Raw genomic sequence first — 15468 nt, 5'->3', positions numbered from 1 at the left:
CTCCACGGAGAACATCCCCTTTGCACACAGAAGCCCAACCCGACAGCGATCCCTCTGGCCGAGCCAGCGGCTGACGCCGAGCCCCCTGCCCAGCAGCTGGCCCGGCAGCACGTCCCCCTGCTCCGCGCCTCACGGCCAAGAAGGAATCTCGCACTTGTTGTTTAACAGGGCGAGTTTTACTTTTCCCCCTGCTGTCAGCTCGCGGCAGGCACCCGCCCGCCTCCCCGGCAGCCGGCGGAAGGGCTCGTCCTGCCGCAGCCGCTCCCGAAGCCGCTCCCGCCCCGTGCCGTGCACAAGGACAGGCGGAATCCCGGCCGCAGCCGCGGCGCTCTGCCAGGGCGCCAGCGGCGCCTGTGCCTCGCCAGGGACGCCGGGAGGGAAATGCGGGTTACAAACACCCCCCAGAGCTGTTTCGGACTCGGGGGGCTGCTGCAGGGCTAAAGGGCAAAAGCAGAGACCAAGCGCAAGCGTTTCTGAAGCTCTCAGGAAATTTGCAGACACTCACCCATGAACTTCACATTTGGGTTCGCTCCGCATTGTCTACTAATTGCAATTATCTAAGAGCGGCTCCACGATGGGAGGAGGGGAGGAGAAGAAGGCTTCCTTTTGGCACAGCTTCTTCAGAGTTCAAAGGACACATATGGCCTGCAAACACAGTGCAGGGAATAATGTAAAATTAAAGGAGGGATGAGAGGAAAATGAGAACGCAGCAGGGACAAGAACTGTTCTGGATCTGCTTGACTGGAATTTTAAATAAAGAAACAGGAGGGAAAAAAATCAACAACCCCCCACACTTATTTTAATTCCACATCTGAACAGAAGGAGGGATCACGGGAGGGTGCCCACATATGAAGGGAAGACCTCTGGGGAGCAGAACCTGAGCACTTCTGCAGGGGGCAGAGACCCCAAGCCCGACGGCCTCAGCCCGGCAGCAGGACCCGGAGGAGTGCGCACAGAGCAGGGCTGGAAGCTGCCAGAGATACGAGGGCTTCAGGGAATGCACGACCAGCACTTCCAAAGAGACAGGATGGGTTCGTTTCACAACCAATTCATTTCAAAATAAACACGTGTAGAGCACCAAACCTGTAGGGAAGGACAGCCTATCTACCCACAGAGTAAAGCAAGAAAAAATAAAAGCGTCCAAGTAGCACAGGTCCCGATTTCCCTTGCAGTGCTCGTCTTGCCACACAAAGAGAGCCACACAAAAGTCGGCAGCCTGCTAGATGGTGCCTGTGTCCATGCCAAAGCCTGACACCTGCTTGTGGCCTTGTCTTTGTTAGAGCACAAACCAAAGCCTGCTCTTCTCACTGCAGGGCATACTGAGCGCAAAAATAAATAAATAAATAAACAAAACAAAAAATCCACAACAATTCTGGGTTGTAATTTCTACATAATTATTGCACAACAACCACCCCTAATGAGAGAATGAATTTATAACCACACACAGGCTATATTTACCAGTGGACTGGTTACAAAGCAAAAGAGCAGGAAACCACAATGTGTGTCTTCGTCTTGGCTCCTCAGCAGTGGTGCAGAGCAAGGCTGCCTGTGGAGCAGGGCAGGCTGGGCAGGTGACACCCAGGCACACCCACCAAAGAGGAGCACAGCCTTACGGGGATGGAAGCTGGACCAAGCAGGGCACAAAGATGCTGCCACATGGTCAAGGGAAGCTGTGTAGAGGTGCAGCTAGAAAGACTTGTTCGACCTCGGGGTTAAACAGTTGGCCACACTGAAAAAACTGAAGGGCGTCTTGCCTCCCAACTATCCCAGCTTCCAGAAATTTTGATACATAGGCAGAATTAAAAAAAAAAACCTAACACAGAAAACAAATTTAAAAACCACCCCACAAGTGGAAATGCAGCTTTCTGGGCAGTCAGGATCCAGAGATGAACCATCCCTGCCCCTTGAAACGAACAGTCACTCCCAGAGAGCACTTTGTTCTCTTTTCCCATCAGCTATTCAACCCTTGACCCCACAGCAAAATGGGCACAATTCAACCTAAACTGGGACAGTGGGACTGTGCCACAAGAGAAGGCCTGAGAAGGTCAGCAGCTGAGCCCCAGATGACAACTTCTGATCGCTGGGGAAGAGTTGATTTGGGTCTGACCACACACCACAAATTGCTGAGCTCAGGGGACCTTCACCTCTTCAACACTGCTTTTCACGCAAATTTGGCCAAAATGGCCTCACAACTTTGGAAGTTACTGGGCCATTGCACTTAAGGAAAGACAGGCAGCACACTCACAAGAGCCCCATTTCCTCAGGCTGACATCATACAAGCAGGCAGCATCCCTGCTGCCAGCAGTACACCCTGATCACCTTGCCCCAGCTGCTCCTCCTCACCTCCCTCTGTGCCAGTACAAACCCTCACGCTTTCCAGGCCAGTCTGAGAATGGCGAGCTAGATCCAGGAACAGATCCTGCTGAAAACTTACCTTTTTTTTTTTTTCTTAGGGATTATTTTTAACTTGGATCCTTTCCCAGACCCAGCTCAGAGCATGACTACACAACGCTTATGTCAGCACAAGGAAGCCATCTAATGAGCACCCATGAGGGGGGCAGGATCGCTGCCATCACTATCCTCACTACCTTAATGAGCTTGTAAAACAACGGCCTACAGACAGCAGGTTAAAAAGTCACAGAGCTTCAGTAAATTAAGGATGACACATAAAAAACTAAAAATAAAAACTGAAACTCATACACACAGGTTACCTAGCCACTGCCATGTCAAGCTGCCAAAACACAGCAAAAGCACAGGGCCCTCCACTGAGGAAAAGCAACCCTGCACTGAGCTCCACGCCAATGTAGAAGGACTCCTGACACACACCCATGGAAAATCCTGGTCTTTGCCACTTCCTAAGTAGGATACGCAAAGAAAACCCGCGGCTTGTAAACCACTGGTATCTCAAAATGACCTTTCTCTTATCTTTTTGGCTAGGCATGCTCTCTCTGCTCTGCTCTGCTCTATCCCTGGAAAGACATCAAACAGCCCAGCCCCAGCTCAAGGAGGAAGCATAAAAGCAAAAGAGAAGGGGAGATGAACAGATCAAACAATTCTCCTTCCTCATGACCTGTGGGTGCAAACCCATCACAACAAATTGTGTAACCTTAAACACCTGTTAAGATGAAGACAAAAATCCATTATTACTGCTTCTGGTGTTTATGCTGAGCAGTGCATTATTACTGCTCTGGTGGCAATCAGCAAATCTGTCATGAAAAGAAAGGATGTGTTGGGTTTGCTATCGATCCTTATAATTCCTGTCTGAGAATAATCATACCATCATGAAATATAGCCCAAAAGAGCACTGTTATTCCGGAACTGAGCTGCTTTTGGAAGATGAGTAAAAAGCAGTTACATCCTCTTAGATATCTTCTTGAGGCTGCAGACAATTGTTCCTGGCTTTACAGACATATTTTCTGATCCTTTAAGTTTTTTCTTTCCTCTATAGCTGAAAGAGCCACACACAAAGAGAAATCTGGCTATCCCAAGCAATCATGTAACTGACTATACATAGAGGACTGTCAAGTATGCACAGAATGAATTAACTGAAATAATATGTTTTTCCCCCCTCTAATACCCTTCCTTTATAGTCACTGCCGGTGTGACAACCAATCACAGTAAGTGGAATGATTTCATGCAGCACTTTCCATATTGAGATATTCTATATTCCCTTGAGCAGCAGACAGTGTCTATCACTTACTTTGTATTAGGACAACAGAGTAAGGCACCTCAAATTAAGCCTGGAGCAGTAACTATTCCCACAAACCAGAGCTAAAACCCGGACTAATGGACTGTGACTATTGCCAGATCACCTCTTTCCCCTCAGTGAAGTCTGGACATCACCAGACGATGTGAGGCAGAAGCACAAGCCTCTGATGACATCCAAAACTGCCCCCAAAAATGCATATGAAAACACCTATTCCAAGCATGGCTAGAATAACAGTACCAAACAAAACATATGATGCTAATCCAGGTGTTACAACAAATTGTCCATTGAAGCTGCAAAACAGAGAAACACAGCCCTGAAAAGGGATCAGAACAATACTGACTTAAAAATTGTTAAGGGTTCTAGTTAAATGTATATTCCAGCATATTCATAAAGGAGGTTTTTTTGAAGGTAGGAAAAAATATGACAAAACAGGTTAACAAACTGAATGTAAATAATAAGGAAAAATCAAAGATATAAACCAGAAGAAATCTGAGCTAAGATATAAACAAATATTTTATGTGCATAGGCATGTGAAATTTAATACAATTCCTGATTCTTGGTATCTTAGATTAACACTTGTCTGTTTTCCAGAGCTCTGTTTCAGAAGTTTACTACTTTTTTCACACATGGTTTCAGAAGGACCATGGCCTCTGTAACAGTGAAGTTCTGTCCTCTGTCCCACACATGTTCCCACTGACTCCAACCAGCCTAAAGTTAACTAGAAATACAATGGAAAGTCTAAGGTAGCTTGTTGCCTAAGTTTTCCCCTTTTTCTGATGTGCTGTTAGGCCATTCATAATGAATATAAAATACTTTTTTTTTTTTTTTTAATTAACAGGTAGTACAAACAAAGGCTCTAATATTTTACAAACCTATTTGATGCAAAACACTAGATATGTGTTATAGGTCTCTATTTTTCAGATTTTTATTACCAAATTCTGACTTTTTTTCATTCCATTAATGCTTTTAACAGCTTATTAAAAAGCACAGTCTTGCTAATTTACAGTAATGTTTAGGATACCTACTCTAAATTTATGGAAGAAATCAATAAATTAATCAATCAACAAAAAGGAACAGAAAAATGACAAAACACATTTTGTTCTATTACTGTGGCAATTCTAAATGGTGTTTTAATTATTCATATAAATAACTCTAATGCATTAGTAAATGTGATGTATTGCACACCTACTTTTTTTTTTTTTCTTTTTTTTTTTTTTCTTTTTTTTTTTTTTTTTTTTCTTTTATTTTTTTAAATTCTTGGGTCCATTTCAGGAATGTGGTTCCTTGCAGAAATACAAAGAAGTCCTCCGAATACTTTTTTTTTAGCATTTGATTCTATATAGTCAGATGCTGCTCTGCTTTGGATCTAGAACACCACGAGGTTATTTACTCCACAGCACTCTCTGCTGAGGGCAGATCCATAAGAAAGTCACATAATGTCACACAGCCCTGTAACAACCACATAACATTACCTCGGGGCAGAAGCACCTCTCCATTGCTCCTGCCATAGCCAACAAGCAAATTGCCAGAACTGCAGCTTGGAAAGGGAGGCAATCGTGTATGATAACATCTCACTGAGAAAACTAGGATGAAACAATGAGCTGGTGAACATCTCTGGAAAGAGCTGTCAGGGTCTAAATTCTGGGCCTGCTAGGCCAAGCCCCTCCTCCTTTTTCATCAACGTGTAAAATTGTGTGCATCTTCTGTACCCAGCACCTCAGGCAATGCCATTCTCACTCATTCACAGCCACACTCGCTCTGGCCACCCAGTAGCTACACTGAAGTAGTAACTACCATCCTTGTCCCAGCAGAGACACCAGCAGCACAAAGAAAGCTGCAATGCCCATGAGTGATTCTGCATAGAGGTGGAATTTTTCGAATTATGATAATGAGCTTCAAAAGAGAGTGCACAGAGCTGCACAGACACAGCCCCTTTTTACACCAGAAGGCACATAAAGGGTTGACTAGCCTCTACTGCTTATTTTACAGTATAATCTCACCCCTCCCTTATTTAGCAACTTCCTCCTTAAGCCCTGGCATCTCTTCTCCATTTCCCTCACAATCTTGGGGCCTTTTCCTCCCGAGATTATCATCTACTGGAAGTTCCCCCTCCCTGACCACTACCCACATCCCAGTCTTTGTTCTGGCTCCCTACAGTGCTCAGTGTCTGGACAGGCTTCACGTTCACTCCAGATTTATTGCTCTCCTCTTCTTCAAAGCCTGTGAAGCAGGTTTTCATTCAGCTGCCCTGCCTGCCAGGATGGGGAGCAGTGCGTGGAAACTGAAAAGAGCTCACGAGCAGCAGGCGAGCAGGGCTTTGCAACTGAAACCCAAAGCAGAAATGCACACCGTGTGTCTTATTTAGTTCAAAGCCGAAATGTTTCTGTCTAGGATGTCTGTTTGTATCTCAAGTCACAAAGAAGCCATTAGTACCAATAATGTGTCATTACGGGGGCGTCAGCAGAGACTCCACAGCTAAGGTTAATTTGAGATGCATAATTTAAAGCAGAACTAAAATCCCTCCATTTCACACTTTAATGACTCAATTCAAATCATTCTTCAAATTTGACACAGCAGCTCTTAAGGGGACACTTGCATTTTTTTCCTTGTCTCTTTTTTTTTTTTTTTTTTCTGGTCAATTTTAAGTAAAATACTTACCTAGTGAAGAAGTAAAATACACAGATCTTCCATTTACAACCACTTTAACCTGTCTTCCCCCTCACATTCTTTTCAGCAGTTTCATATTTCACACATTCACTCTGACACATTAGAATATGCATGATACAGGCCACTTCCGCAAGTTAAAAAAAGACCTGAACCCGTTCAGAGCTAAAATTTCACTCATCGTAACCCCAGGGATTTTGCCAAGAACAGCTGACAACACTGTTTATCTTAAACATACCACATCACTTAGGTAACAGCAGTACCCCACAATTCTTTGTCCTTAGTATTTCTACTCTCAGCATCCTGCTAAAATACATTAAATACACTACCCTTGGTTTTCAAACTGAGACAAACACAGAAGGATGCTGTGGTTCAACAAGTGCTTCAAGCTGGTCCAAGTCTCCCAAATCACTGATAATTTGTTTTGTCAGGCAACTTCTCTGAGAATAACTGATAAAACACAGAAATAATTAAGCAAAAAACTCATCACAACATAATGAAGCAGCATGATAGTGAGAAATTCATGCTGAAGATGCACCACCTCTCTATGAGACACCTCCTGCCTGTTGGTGTGGATTCTTCAATAAAGCTCACATAATGCTACAAAAATGTGTAGAAACACAGAATGATTTTTGTCATCTGACACAACTCTACTGTGTTCTGGACTTTCAAGAAATCACAGTTCAAGCACACAGACATTCTTTGGAGAGCTGCCCTCAATGCTAAAAATGGCAATGGAATTGCACAAGGCGGGGGGGTGGGGGGAGGGAAGAAAATTCCAAGAAAACTTTGACTCATCCATTGTAATTCTTCAGGTTTTTGGAGCAGAGAATGGAATGCCATCAAGCTAAAACTGACAGAGCTATTTTCTGATCTCTAAGTGATGTCAATACTTGACAAATCCACAAGTGCTGGGAAAATTTTTCTCTACAAAATTCTAAGAATGACTCTTAAAATTTGTTGGGTTGGGGGGGAACCCAGAGCTAAAAGAGGTACTTAAAATTAAACTCCTACGTAGGTATGTTTTTGAATACTGAGAGTATTAGGCTTCACAGCTTTTTGCTATCTGTGACTCAGACTTGCTGCCACAGGTGTCAAGTGATCAGGGACTTAACTGGAGCTCTGCACAAACCCACTGCTTTGTGATTATTTTTTCAACTGTATGTTAAAAAATTCACCCTCAAAGACAGACAAAAGGCAAACTTTTCCACTCAGTACAGACCTGAATCTTTCCAGTTGCCAGATTTTACTGTCCTGTCAACTTTCACCTAGCAAAGCCGATTTTTCCAATTTTCTGTTGTTTAATTCTTAAGGTTTTAAGAACTACATCATGTCCACCATGGTTTTCAGAACAACACAATGTCAACCAAATCTAACAGGCAAAACTACTTCAGTAAAGTTCTGAGAATAACACATCTACTCTGGCACGCCAACACACTATTTTTAATTGAAGCTCATTAAAGATGTAATAGAAGAAAAATTATATTCACTTCCAGCACTGTTCCATCAATGCAGTGAGATAATCATGCTGCTGTACCATACATAAAGCAATATTTATGAGTAGTGGTTTAGGTAATTTAATGGAAAGGCGGAAAGCAATGATTCATTCCTTGTCCTATCTGTTGCTGAAAAATTACTTTTGCCAATTGCATGGCCCAAGCAGGCACACAGAGAGACTGGTTTCAAGTGTTAGTAAAACAGAGACCTGGAAAATGAAAAGAGACAAGTCAGCTGAAATGCTGAACAAAAGGAAAGAAATCTGGATTACAGATGAGAATTACTTTACAGAGCAGCATACAAATGCAGGCCTCTGAAGTAATTTAAACCAAATGTAGATTGAAACTGAAGTGAGTCAGCACAGTAACAGGACACTAAAATTACATGTGAGAAAAGCACAATCCTTTTTGTATAGCACACTATATTTTATTCCACATTTATCCGAAAACAAATTAATTTTCTCCTTTGTGTTGTATCTTCTTCGTTTCCTTTGGACTCGGCCTTTACCTTCCAGAACGAAACAAACTTCATGCAGGCTGACTAGTTGTGAGCTCTGACGTCTAGGACTTGAATTTCCCTTTCACAGAAGTTTCATCTCCAGACCATGACCACATTAATAAACAATCACTGGCATGAACACTACTGACCCTCTTCCAAGTTATGATTACTTTGCTCTGAAATTAATTTTTTTTAAAATTAACAGTTAAAACCAAAACTGCAGAGAATCATTACAGGTTCTGCCTCCCAGAGGTTTTGGTCACCTACAGCTTGGTGCAGATGGAGACTTCAGTGCTAAATATGCCCACCATCAGTCAAAGAAAGGCTTTGCTTTCTATCTGTCTCAAATACTTTTTAAAACCATAACTGTTTTTAAACTTAAAAAGCAATCTTCATCTTATTCTTGCCTCATAGTTTCAAAAAAATGTAATTCTGTGAAAGCCACAACAATTGCTTCAACAGAGACTGCTATTCTCTGAAGTACTTTCTCAGATAGATTTGTATGGACAGACACGGTTAGAAATGAATACTCCAAAAATATCTACAATAGATAACAAGCAGTGTCTAGAAACAAACAAAAAAACCCCAAAAAAACCCCACCAACCATGTACTGCAAATGCAGCTAAAATCGGAATGAATGCCTACAGTAGCAACAGCACAGGAAGAGCAAAATGTTATTGTACATTACTGGCCTGCAGCCCACAATTACAAAAAATACTGCAGTATTCCACAGTAACAGCGTAAAATATTATCATTTCAAACAAGCAGCTGCAGCACCCTGCCCACAGCAGCCACATTGTCGCAGAGAGCCAGGGGAGGAGAGGGCTGCCAAAGAACTCCCCGCTGCAGAGGGAGAGTGGGCCACAGGGCTGGTGAACCCTTGGGACACCTTTTCTTCACACCCACTGCTCCATCAGGGCACAAAAGATCACTGCTCAGCAGCAAAATGCTCCCACATGGGCTCCAGCTGCTGAGCCCTCCAGCAGAAGCATGATGCTCACTCTGCACTCTCCCTCTTGCTGTAGTGTGCCTTCTGCCGAATCTGCATTTTCACATTGTCTTGGATTCTATAAAATCTCCCCCATCCCAATCTAACATTAATGTCTGTGCTAGCCGGCCCCCTCTACACCCAGCCAAACAGGTTTTGACAGTGGCCAAGCCAGGGGCTCCCAAAGCAGGGATTGGCACACACTGCCATTATGATGGCCACCATTTGCCTCCCCAGGCAGCCAGCAGTGGCTCCCCTGCAGGTCAGCAGAAGGGGAGATTACACGCACACAAGTTTATCAGCAATGCTCGTGTCGACCACTGTACCCAAGGATGGCCAGCACACAGGGCAGTCCCACCACAGCAAACAGAAAGCCCCAAACAGCAACAGGTAAGTCTGTCTGCTCACTGGCATGCACTGCACACTAATGAATAGCCCTAAGTTAGTGTTTTTAGGACTAACACCTACCACATTTAGGCTCTACAAGTATCATAAAAAAGAGCATCTAAGAAGTCACATGTTTTCTGCAAACTTAATGCACTTGGAGAACAAGCAATCAGAGGAAAAGCAAAGCAGAAACCTGAACTAATGCAGTGTCCTGGTTTCAGCTGAGACAGTTAATTTTCTTCCTAGTAGCTTTTAAGTTTTGTGGGTTTTGGATTTAGTATGAGAATAACATTAATAACACACTCATCTTATAGATGCTTAGTAGTCAAGGACTTATCCTTAGTCAAGGACTTGCCATTTTCCCATGCTCTGCCAGCAAAGAGGTGCACAAGAAGGCAGGAAGGAGCATGGCCAGGACAGCTGGCCCAAACTGGCCAAAGGGATATTCCATACAACAGAGCATCCTGCTCAATCCATCAGCTGGGGGAGCTGTCCAGGTGGGACTGATGGCTGCTCAGGGACAGGCCGGGTGTCAGTCAGAGGGTAGTAAGCAACTGTGGTGTGTATCACTTGTCTTCGTTGCATTTTGTTTCTCTTTCTTCTCTGGTTGCCTCCCTTTTCATTACATCATTATCATTATTACTATTACTATTGTTATTGTTGTTGCTGGTATATAATTATTACACTGTTCTTATCTCACTGCATGGGTTTTATCTACTTTTTTCCCAATTTTCTTATCCATCCCACTGTGAGGGTATGGGGAATAAGTGCCTGCACAGTACTTGGCTGACATCTGGGGTCAAGCCGTGACACTCATGCTTCCTACACAGGTTGCAAATAGTACAGATTCTCCAGGCAAAACTGCAAAACCTGAGCTTTGCCTCAGCTACCAATGCTGCCTCAGGTATTTGGCCTCTCCCCACAGTCCAACAAGCCTGAAGTTAAGTTTGAAATACACAAACACTATTGGGGTACCTTTTGAAGATATTAGAATCATGATGAAAGCTGTATCTCATGCAGCCAACCAGAGATACGATGTTTTAAGGAGAGAGCAAATTCATTGCCTACCTAAATACTTCCCAGTTCAACTGCACTTCTCATCTTTCCCACAACAGATTTTTCCTGCCAAATATAAAGGAGACTGTAGTGTATATATGTGTAATACATATGCAATAAACTGCAGTAATATATGCACTAGATTGAAATACTGCATTTTTGGCTTCTCATAAACAATTCATTGGATTAAGGATTCAAAGTCCCACAGGGAGTACTGCAAATACATATTAAGTCTCTGGGTGCTGGATTTGACCTGACATGTGTAACAAATGTGTAAAGCAACACATAACCAGGTGCCTCTCTAGTAAATGCACAGCTAGAGACTGAAAAGCCCTAAAAACGTTGTGCCCAAGGGCAAAAGAAAAGGGAGAGAATAAAATCAGAACCACATATCTAGCAAGAAAAGAAAAATTTAGGGCTTATGGATTTCTTATCTACAATGCTGAAATTTTTCATGTCTGTAATTCAGCTATGGTATCTCAACAGTGGACTTTTCAGGAAGTGAAGAGTCCAGCCACTGTGGTCTGATTTGCTCCACACCAGGGTGAAAAACCATTTCTTGCCATCTTTGAATTTTCAGGGTCCTACCTCCAAAGCCTCCACTGTGATTTCAAAGACCTCCATCCAGAAGAGCAATCTAACTCCTTAGAAGAAAAAAAAAAAATACTCAGAAAAAAAAGCGTAACAGTCACCACCACAGAGGCCTTTCTCCTTTCCCTGAGTTGGTTTGTCCTGGCCACAGTGGCAAGGAGAAAATAGCTGCTGTGCTTTTGCAATAACCTTCTAAGGCAGAGGAGAATGGTGGGTGAGGAAAGTCAAAAACTTGTTTAAAAGCTTTAGTTTAAAATTTCTGGCTACTTCCATTTCATGAAGTAACTTAAAACCATCCTCTGCTAGAAAAATTGTGTGAACCACTGACTTCAGGTCTGGATTCTGCTTTTTGCAAAGCTGCTGGTGAGCTTGGGTCCAAGGCTTTGGTTCAAGCTCTTATGTATTCCATAGAGAATGACTTATACCATACGTCCATTATAATAAACAGCCTCACAGTGAGGAAGGACAGTATTGGCACAGTTCATTTTTACATTACTCTTTTGAAAGTGTAGGGAAAGCACTGGAAACGTTACAGCTTTCGAATATTTTGCCTTACGTGGTTTACAGGCAGCACAGTGAATGGTTGTGCGAGCTTCATCCATTTCCCTGGGACATGCAGTGTGACAGTGTGAGTCCCAGGCAGTGCCCACCAGAGCTGCCCTGCACTGTGTCACTGCACTCTCCTGCCTCCCTGCAGTGAAGGTCTCCATTCTCTGTCCCCACCACCTCCTCTTTACAAAGGCTCACACACACACATACTGAAACAAAAGAATAATTCTATTATGTGCCTGGCAGCCTGTGCACTTTCTTTCTGATTCACAACAGCGGCACCCCATTGAAAAGATCCATATACAGGGGGTGGGAAGAAAAATCTTAACAAGTCTCTAGCAAGCACACACATTACTAAAGCCTCATTTCCACTTAACACAAGTTGCTTTGGGATCTAATGCATCTGATTTGAGGGGAATTACAAACAAACAAAGTCTTCTTCCATAAGCCAGGGCTGGGGTGGGGAAATCAAACCAGTGCCATCTTTGTTGAAGAGCTCCACAAAACTAATGGTTCAGGAGAGTGGAGGAGCATGGTCAGGGGACAATTTGTGGCTGATCACTGCCATCTGAACATGGCATGCTGACAGATGAACAAAGAGCAAAACAAAAAAGGCATGTATTTAATCTGGGCAGGCTTGGTCCCCTGTGTTCACTCCCAGTGAAAAATACAAAGCAGGAGAGAGTCAGTGTCTCTGCCTGCTCAGCTCAGCACCCACACAACTCCCTGGCATATACCACAGGACCTTCTCCAGACACACAAATAGGGGCATTGTTTCTTCAAATGCTGAAAAAAATAAGAAAGGAGAAGGATAGTGGTACAATTTAGTATATCCTTAAATGGATCTTCTGACACCAAAGAGGTTTCCTCTAATACTCTGAGAATGAGCTTCTGCACTCTCCGATACAAAGAAAGCTAAAAACAACCTCAACGATTTTCTGAGTGTAACATAGGGCTGATAAAATTATTATAAAGGCCACACAGATGCTACAAAATACCTTGTCCTGAACTTCAACGTGGGCTTCCTCAGAGAGATCAAGAATGTAATTGTGAAAGGAAGATCATGCACATTATCCTCGCCTGACGTCAACAAAAAGAAGGTACAATAAAAGCATTTTGATTTATGCTCCACAGAACCAAGAAGAAATGCTTGCCTCCAAGAGAGTGGGATGGACACAAAGCAAAGGTTGGCTGAGGGTGATCACACAACGGAGCACTTCTCTCACACTGATTTGGCCAAGACTGTCACCTACACCTGAAACACGGCTTGCCCCAGAGAGCAAGGCATTTCCCCACCTCAGCCTTCAAACAGGTTGGCATTAATACCTGATTTCACAACTACAACAATTGCCTCAGGCTCCTGCTGAAGGAGTCCTGTATTCCTGTTTGGGCACACTCCCTAGTGCAAGACCTGTACATAAAAAGGAGATGGCTTCACTGATCTGAAAAACTTTTGACCATTTCAGAAAAATCACTACAAATACCTATGGGACCACTACAATTTCCCAAGCAATGGCTCCTGTCCACTGACCAGAAAGGAAATAAGTAGCTCCCTGCAGTTGGCCTGTTGATTTCTAAAGAAATTTAATAGCTTTGTTCCTACAAAGCAAATACAGAGCAATCACCAGGGTTCGGCTATGTCCTCCTCTCTTCTGAAATCTGGTAAGCAATGTACGTCTGCAAATGCTGCTTGCCAAAAGGTTTTGATTCTCTGCACAATTGTGGGAACGTATACTCTGTGTCTTTTTGATTCTGCAGATTCCTCACAGCAGTTTTGTCTCTTTCAGCACAATTGTGGGGCAGAACAGAGTAAATAACTTAAAATTTTTATTTAAGAAAGATGCCAGTGTTTTTTAGTGTTCATTTTTGAACATTTTCATTGGTTACAAGTTTTACAACTGAAGCATTTTTTTCCTTACTAGATGCAGGTATGATTCTTTTCTAATGAGAGATGAAAACAAACGAAAAAATGAAGGCTAAAGGGAAAAGGTGAGCTTCTCCTTGTGCCTCATCATTGTCTTTATTAAAAAAAAATCAACTCTGGACAACACAATTCGGCCTCAGTCAGGGAACTCCTAGTTCAGTTGCAATTCAAATATCCAAGTGCAATTTGCAACTCTAGTTATGAAAGGGGACATTATTTTCTTTATGCATTTAACTCCATTTGTTCAAAGACACACTGATGAAGCAGTTAAGGCAGATGTACTATTAAAGCTGGTGTAGAATTCACAGGCTCTGCTAAGAAGTTTGGTATTTCAATGAGGTGTTTAAACATAAAAATGAGAACTATGTATTTAATATAAAAATATCACTTAAGAATGCTGTAAAATCAGATTACTCATGACATTATCACCAACAGTAAGATATTTGTATATGCATTTTTCTGGCTGTGTGTTGTATGTCCTTCAATAGCTTTCTTCAGTAGTTCCCATATGATATGGATTCCAAACTAGGAAATATTTAGGCTCATGCCTAAGTTTCAGGGAGAATAGCCTCATTGATTTAAATAGGGTTTAACCCTTATAAATGTCAGAATGATTGCCTGTTTATGCGACTGGAACTCATGGGGCCCATTTTCAAAAAGATAAGTGCATTACGTATTTTTACTGCTGTTTCTCAGTTTGCCATTACAGTTCTCTCCCTCCCTCTCCTGTTTTTATTGCCTTCACCAACAGTATCATGACACTCTGAGGTAAATAATGATTAATTTAATTACAAACTAACTATAACTTATGAAAAGACCCTCCAATCACTTACCTCAAATAATGAGTGTTCCAAGATGCAATTGTTGATCTCCTTTCCCCCCTTCACAGGAGATGTTGCAGACTTTTTTTTCTGGTATTTTGCATTAAAACTCTTCCCCTGTGCTCCAGGATCTTAAACAAAAACAACAAAAAAAGAAACACTCAGAATGAAAATGTCATTTCAAGCAAAGGGGAAATCCCTGACCTTTTCTGCATATATATTTCATTATCTAAAGCAACTGTGGTAACTTCCTCCAGCAGCAGCTCTTCTGTGGCTTGTACTTGGAAAAAAAATATTTTAAAAGACCAAACTGAATCGAAAAAAAACCCACCACCACACTGGTTTAGACCACTCAAAACCATGGCATTTTAAGACCCCATAAGATGGCAAATTAGAAAATATTCATTTAAAGCACAATCCAGGATATACCAGACTCTACAAATTTATGACGGTGAAAATGAAAGAAAACCCAGAACACAAATCAGAAGAAAAATCATTATGTAAAATATTAAACTGCTACACAGATTTATTATTGCTATCACTGGTATTATCACTAATAAAACATAAACGGCCCTCTCCCTCAGTGAGGGAGTTCCTGTAGTATTTCTGTAGTAGCAGCGTGGGGGAAGTAGTAGCCGTGCTGGAGAAGCAATGCAGCATTAGCACTACAGAACCCAGCCCAGCTGTCGAGAGAGGAAGGAAGGGAGGAGGAGCGACAAAGCAAATGAGTTAAGAGTAACTGGCAGGTCTCTAATACAATCGATTCTGACATTCTCCACCATCA

The 15468-nt window shown here is 42.5% G+C and overlaps 1 protein-coding gene across 11 annotated transcripts in view; it reads right to left on the bottom strand.

Moving 5' to 3' along the window:
* The window catches only part of ATXN1 (ataxin 1), a 223761-nt gene that overhangs the window by 147910 nt on the left and 60383 nt on the right, over nt 1-15468 (bottom strand). For 7 of the 11 annotated variants that reach the window (XR_010081080.1, XM_063402890.1, XM_063402872.1 and 4 more), the window contains 2 exons: nt 14697-14815; nt 506-645 (listed from right to left, as the gene is read on the bottom strand). The gene's annotated coding sequence lies outside the window, so the exon portion shown is untranslated. The remainder of the gene's footprint in view (nt 1-505; nt 646-14696; nt 14816-15468) is intronic. The other 4 variants (XM_063402944.1, XM_063402899.1, XM_063402952.1 and 1 more) reach the window with 1 other exon arrangement.

Source organism: Prinia subflava, chromosome 1 (assembly GCF_021018805.1).
Source record: "Prinia subflava isolate CZ2003 ecotype Zambia chromosome 1, Cam_Psub_1.2, whole genome shotgun sequence".
Lineage (NCBI taxonomy): Eukaryota > Metazoa > Chordata > Aves > Passeriformes > Cisticolidae > Prinia > Prinia subflava.
The sequence above is the reverse complement of the archived record's forward strand: the minus strand, read 5'-3'. Positions and strand labels throughout refer to the sequence as shown.